Source organism: Crocuta crocuta, unplaced genomic scaffold (genome assembly GCF_008692635.1).
Source record: "Crocuta crocuta isolate KB4526 unplaced genomic scaffold, BGI_CrCroc_1.0 scaffold235, whole genome shotgun sequence".
Taxonomy (NCBI): Eukaryota; Metazoa; Chordata; class Mammalia; order Carnivora; family Hyaenidae; genus Crocuta; species Crocuta crocuta.
The window spans coordinates 9,485,280-9,492,249 of NW_027531285.1; the positions used below are offsets into that span (position 1 = coordinate 9,485,280).

General features: G+C 44.5%; 1 protein-coding gene across 3 annotated transcripts in view; it reads left to right on the forward strand.

The window, feature by feature from the left end:
* The first annotated feature begins 447 nt into the window (after positions 1-447).
* Positions 448-6,970, forward strand: part of PDP1 (pyruvate dehydrogenase phosphatase catalytic subunit 1) — a 15,260-nt gene continuing 8,737 nt past the window's right edge. Inside the window, exons 1-2 of one of the 3 annotated variants that reach the window (XM_077771270.1) lie at positions 448-510; positions 2,730-2,807. The gene's annotated coding sequence lies outside the window, so the exon portion shown is untranslated. Of the gene's footprint in view, positions 511-2,729; positions 2,808-6,724; positions 6,862-6,970 lie in introns of those variants that run through there. The other 2 variants (XM_077771272.1, XM_077771269.1) reach the window with 2 other exon arrangements.

The following is a 6,970-nucleotide window of genomic DNA, read 5'->3' on the forward strand; positions in this document are numbered from 1 at the left end:
CCAACTGAGCCACCCAGGCACCCCAAAAGATACTTTTGTTATTCATATTTTCCTTTAATAAGTGCATGCATGAACAAATGTTAAGAAAGAAAGGCACTGTGGTATGCAGAATAATGCCCCTCCCTATGTCCACATCATAATCCCCAAAACTTGTGAATAGGTAAAGGAAGGTAAAGGTAAAGGAAGAGCTTCAGAGAAACTGAGACATCAGGGTGAGTCTGGAGCACTTTGTACAAGTGCTGACTAATGGTGCCGTTGAAGCAGTTCCAGCCAATGCATCGGGAAACTAGGTTGCAGATGGAATCACAGTTGCTAATCAGCTGATTTTAAAATAAAGAGATCATCTTGGATTACCACCTCGGGCCTGATGTAATTGCAAGGGTCCTCTAGAAAGGGAGGCAGTGGAGGAGATCAGAGTTAGTGATCTGAAGATGTCACTCTGCTTGCCTTGAAGATGGACAAAGGGGCCATTAGCCTGGGAATACAGGCAGCTTCTCACTGCTGGGTAAGGTAAGAAAACAGCTTCTCCCCTGAAGACCCCAGAAGGGAATTCAGATCTGCAGACACCTTGATGTTAGCCCACTGAAACCCATTTCAGACTTCTGACCTCCAGAACTGTAAGATATGTGTGCTGTTCCCACTAAATTCGTGGCCGTCTCTTACAGCAGCAATAGAGAACTTATTTAAGTGCTAACACTTGGTACTACTTGCCAGCCATCATTTGGTACTTTCATGGACATCATCACTAATCTTTACAACACAGCTTAGAGGTTTTCAAAATTGAAGCTACTGGGTAAATTTTGAAAAATTACCCAGTTGTTATGAAGCAGGGCTAGGATTTGAACTCAGGACCCTCTGACTTCAACCTATACTCATTTCACAAAGCCATGATATCTTAAGAACTCAAATGTCGTACTAAGTAGAATCTAAATATTCTGATGAGTGTTCCAGAGCCCATTGCTCCTGGCAGAAACTGGATACATAATTCAATAACTATTACTGACATTCCACTTTATCTTCTTTCTCTCCTTGAACTTTTCTCTCTACGCCCGATGCTGCTTCAAAATAAAAGCAACACTTCCAAATGAACATAATTTATAGCTTTCAACAGATTAAACTGTTCACTTCATATCATATAATCATCGGTAGTTTTATTACTAGGATATGAACCAAATACATTAGGTATCATCTACAAATATTAATATCTGGTTTCCAAGGAAAATATGCTTTTATAAGCCACAGCTGCTTCTCTTGAAAAACCATAACCAAACCCTGCAGCACTCTGACAATAGAGGTCTGTCAGTGACCATATACTTAGCTGTACAAAGGTTATTGCTGGTCACAGACATAAAAAGCATGGGTGAAAATGCTGCAAATATATAGTATGCCCTCAAATCCAAAATGAAAATGGGAAAGTTTCTTTAGTTCTTTATCACAATGCATTCATGTATTGCAGTGTGCCACCTTTTTCATTTGAAAGGAGTCTATTCATTCATTATAGAGCACCTATTTTTTTAAAAGTTTATTTATTTTGAGAGAGACAGAGACAACGTGAGTGGGGAAGGGGCAGAGAGAGAGGAGAAAGAGAATCCCAAGCAGGCTCCTTGCTGTCAGCACGGAGCTTGACATGGGGCTCAAACCCAAGAAACTGTGAGATCATGCCTTATGCTGAAACCAGGAACTGAATGTTTAACCACCTGAAGCACCCAGGCACCCCACTAAACTCCTATCATACGTAGTGGACCTTAGAGCATAATGCCTTAGAGTACAAGCTCTAAAATAGATGGTTCTACCATTTCCTACTTATATAACCATGGGCAAATTACCCTTGAGACTCAGTTTCCTCTCCTGTGAAATGGATATAATGATAGCACCTACCTCATATGAGTGTTATTAAGATATACTGATACAATGCAGTTAGAACATAGGATAATATAAAGTTAAACACTCATTACCTGTTAGTTCTCACTATACGCCAAGCTGTGGGGTTGTATCAGTCCATAAAAGAGACATGGTCCCTGCCCTTAAGAGGTTTACATTCTAGTAGTTAAGGTGTACGGTAGGGAAGAATTATAGCTTCTAAGAAGTATGCAAATCAGCAGCTACTATTTTTGAGTGCATACACTGGGTGCTTCTACTGAAGTCAGCACGTTGGCCTGATCTGCTTCAAAGGCACCATTAATCAGCACCTGTTATACAAAGTGCTCTAGACTTGCCCCAATGTCTCTGTTTCCCTGAAGCCCTTCCTCTCCCCTTTCCCTCTATATTCTATTCTAGGGAACCCATCTCTAGAATTACACTGAGTGGAAAATTAATTTGCCAGATTGTCTGATGACTAGACAACACCAATCCCCCCTATTCATGTCATCCTTACTATGCTAAGACACCCCATTAACAGGGATTGTTGAAATATGTGCCAGTGAGGTCCATAGAGCTGCAGTCTTCTTACTAAAGCACCCTAATTAAGCAACCCCAGATACACACTTGTCATATTCTTTGTCATGTTAAATTAATGCACAGAAACTTCTTGCCTACTAATCAGAAGACTTTTGTCCCTAGTTTTGCAAGAGAATAAAGCTTTATTTTCCCCCCTCAAATATACCATTGCCTCATGAATCCTTAGGACAATGGAATACTTTCAAAATATTAAATGACATAATGTGAAAACACCTTTAACAGCCTCTAAGTCCACAGGAGATGAGCTACAATACATATTCTGTTTCTTATAGATGATTTTCTGGTCTCACTGCAGAACTCCAAATAATTTCCAAAAAGCAACACTCAACCCTGGGATGGTGATTACAGAGGTACCTATTGCTTAAGTACTTAGTAAATACTTGCTGGTTTCCTATCCAAGACGTGTAGGAAGGTAAGACTTAGAGAGGAGTGTGTTAGACCCAGCCTCCCTTCCCTCTAATGACTGATTTTGGTAAAGGCAAAGGTAAGTCATTAGCCATCTGGCCGACACCTCAGACCCACATGCTGGTCTATTTTAAGCTTCTTGGATGGTACCAAGACCCTGCTGGGCCATCTCATGTTGTCACTAACCTCCAACACCCCCAAGGGTTCTATCATCCACCCATAAGATCAACAGGCCAATCTGGTTCAGCACTCACTCATTTCCAGGTTTATTCTAGGGCAAGAAAATGACTGCCAAAGGTCTCATTCTATCACAGAAAGGACGCGAGTGGACAAAATAAATATTTTTGCACAGCCCCTCTGTACCTTTTTTGGTACTATTTTTGTACTATTTTTGAAATCCCTTCCTCTCTCTTTGGGGCCCTTCTTTACAACAATCTTGCATTGTCCCAGAGCTTTTCTATACCTTCCAATGTCGAAGTGTCAACAGGTGTTCTGGTGGCTAAAACAGTCTGTGGGGTCAGAGCAGCACACCCAAGGACCTTGGCCCTTGCCTGGCCAGGTGGCCGTGTGATAACAAACAGCACTTCGGAAGCAAGCTTCCTGAGTGGCTCATCAGAGCTGTATATGGAGACAGGGAGAAAGCCAAGGCAGAGAGGAGACAAGTTTGAGATACTAAAGAATCCCTATACTACAAGTAGTTGGTTCCTCTACAAAAGTATGACTTGATTTGTAATACACACAGCCCTCAATCCTCCAACTTTGCAGCTAGAAAACAAACTTGCACCTCTAACTGAGTTTTTACTTCATAGCCATTACTTTAAGGAGGCTTTATTCTGATTCTAGAAATACCTTGACATTGCCTTCAATACCCATGACAAATTCTTTTGACTATATTTAGTGGTGGCAAATACTAGTTTTTGAGAATGAGTTTTCAGAAGTAGCCAGGTCATTTAGAACCAAGAATAGTAAGATGGGGAAAATGAATCCTATTTTGGGTCTAAAAAACAAGGTGCTAGATATAGTAAAATAAGTTGGAGTTTCCTGTGCAGACAAAAACAATGTGAAAAGGTAATTTTAAAAGTGCTCTGCATGAGAAGGACAGATACCATATGTTTGCACGTATAGGTGGATTAGGAGGAACTTAACAGAGCACCATGGGGGAGAAGAAGGGGAAAAATAGTGGGGAGAGGGAGGGAGGCAAACCATGAGAGACTCTTGAATGCTGAGAACAAACTGAGGGCTGATGAGGGTGGGGGGGAGGGGAGGGGGGGATGGGCATGGACGGGGGCACTTGTGGGGATGAGCACTGGGTGTTACATGGGAACCAACTTGACAATAAACTATTAAAAAAAAAGGTGCTCTGCATAATGGCAATGTTGGTGTGGAATAAAGGTGTACATTACCAAGGTGGCAATTTGAAGAGGTCATTCATATGGATGTATACATTTTGGAGTCTCATCCCTCTACTTCCACAGTCAATGGGAAAACGTTATAGACAACAGACAAGCCTAGCATAGACTTCATTTCTGAAACCTTAGGCAGAAACTTGTAAAAACCTACTCTTTGCTTCAGTTTACTGGTTACCATGTCTGCAAAGTAGGGGCTAAGGGGCAGTGACACTCCTCACATAAATTAAACTGGTATTCTAAAGTTCTAAGACTTTACAATATATTAATACCTTCTTTTTAAAAAATGTTTATTTATTTTGAGGGGAGCATTCGTCAGGGAGGGGCAGGGAGAATCTTGAGCAGGCCTCGTACTATCAGCGCAGAGCCTGATGCAGGGATCGATCTCAGACCATGAGATAGTGACTTGAACTGAAATCCAGTCAGATACTTAACTGAGCCAGCCAGGCACTTCTATTAATAACTTCTTAGTATCTAACTGTAGAACAAAGGGATCTGGAACTCCTACTTTTTAGGAGTCCTAAATCTAAAAGAGGCACGCTTACCTGGACATGTGCCTATAATATTAATAATAGCTAACGTTTTTTATAGATTTTAAGTAATCTCTACACCCAGTGTGGGGCTCAAACTCACAGCTCCAAGATCAAGAGTTGTATGCTCTACCGACTGAGCCAGCCAGGTGTCCCAATAATAGCTAATACTTATATAGCCCTTACTTCCTGCTACATACTTATTTAGCACAATATGTATTTATATCGGCCTGTGAGTTATTACTATTTATATTCCTATCTTATATATGAGAGACCTGAGACAGAAAGAGGTTGCCCAAGACCACATAGTAAACTGCAGAGTGGGGACTGGAACCCAGGCAACCTGCTTCCAGCTATGCTCTTCCTCACTATGCTAAGCCACCCTATACTGCTTCTAGGAAACAAGAGAAAACTAGACAAATGAATCATATACTAAGAGGGAAAAGGACGATGAAAAACACAAAATTATGGGAAGCTTATTTGAGAGGCAAAAGGGGAGAAGTGAGGCAGATGGACTGTCTAAATGGGGGGTCAAGGCCTCTTGGAGAGCCACAAGAGTTTCATGGGCTGCATGAAACTGGACAAAAAAGCTCTCTTCTAATTTAAATAGAGGAGGCAGCTGAAAACATCCAGGAATTACGAAGAACCAGTTCATGGCAGTTTTGTGCATGTAAGGTTTTTCCTTTATTACATAAAAATAAAATAGTGCAAGATTAATAAAAACAAAACCCCACAATACTGTTAACTTGACAGTTTTTATATCCAGCCCATATCACTTTGTGAACTTTATTGGTTAGGAAGCAGATAGGCTTAATAAATCAAAGTAACCAGTTTCATGCGAGGCAGGATGGGTGCAATGATCTACCTAATACCATCTCCAAGGAAGCTTTTAGAAGCCACTACCGATGACTCAGTTCCCATAAAGATGGGATATGTGTGGATGGAGGCAAAAGAAGCCTTCAGAATCTCTTCTGTTTAATCACAGAATGCCAAAGCCATCCCAAGCCTAACCTCATCTCACTGAAACAGCACGGAGTCTAATGGAGCAGAAATGACTTGGGTGAAAGTGTTCTGATCAGCTCCAAGTCCAGTTCTCTTCCCACTTCTACAGGTTTCCTTGTAACCATCCCGGGAAAAGAAGACAACACTGGTATCAAGAGCACACCTATTCTAGAGGGAAAAGAATTCCTTGATCACAACTTCCTCTTGCTGCTGTTTAGCCCCGCTTCCTCTCCCTAGGACTCAAGAGGTGTCTAGAAAACGGTGGGAAACATTATCCGAGCTACTGTTCCTAAAATTTGCAAAGTATCAGATGAATGCGGCAATAGTTTGTCATGCCTTATATTCTAGGCTGGGGCGAAATGCAGGGAATTTGGTTTCCTGCTAGGCTGAGAGCCAGCCCCACAGCCTTTCTTAGGAAACATGGGCCCACCACCAAGGCGCAGGGGAGGCTGAACCGCCAAGCTGCAAGGCCAAGGCCGGTCACCTGACGAGGTGCCAGGGATTCGCGAAAGCCCGTCCGACCGGGAACAGCCGGCCCGCGGGGACCCCAGTGCAGGGGGATGCTTGGGCGGGCCCGGACGCTTCTTCCCAACCCGGCGAGCCTGCAGCCGCTTCAACGCCGCCGCACCCGGCTGGTCGCGGGTCCCTTGCGCCACAAAGCCCCACCTACCGCTACCGGGCGCGGTCACGTGAGGAGCACCAGTGGAACCAATGAGCTGCTCGCTCGGAATGGAAGGGATTGTCTGACCCCCATGACGTCACAAAGCTGGCTGGGAGCGCACTGCTCTTCCGCCCCCCCTTCCCGACTCGGGCCTGGCCCTCACTTCTCCTCCCCGCCCACTCTCCCGTGCGCAGCCAATCGGAGGGCGGGAAGTGCCTCGGCCCGGACGTTCGGGCGGGGCAGGGTGGCGGTCCGGCGGGGCAGGGAGTGGGCCAGCTGGGGGCCAGGGGCCGCACTCCGGGGAGTTACGCCAGGCGGCTTGGAGGGAGTGCCTGGTGGTTCCGCTACTGCTCCGGCCGCTTCCTCGTCGGGAAGAAGCAGCTCCTCCCCTGTGTGCCCGGTTCGTATTCCCTGCCCCATGCCCCGAGTCGTCCAGTCCGGAATCCTCTACGCGCCCAAAGTTGTGAGGAGGTTGCCCGGCACGCGTGGGAAGCGGCGGCCGCGGGCGT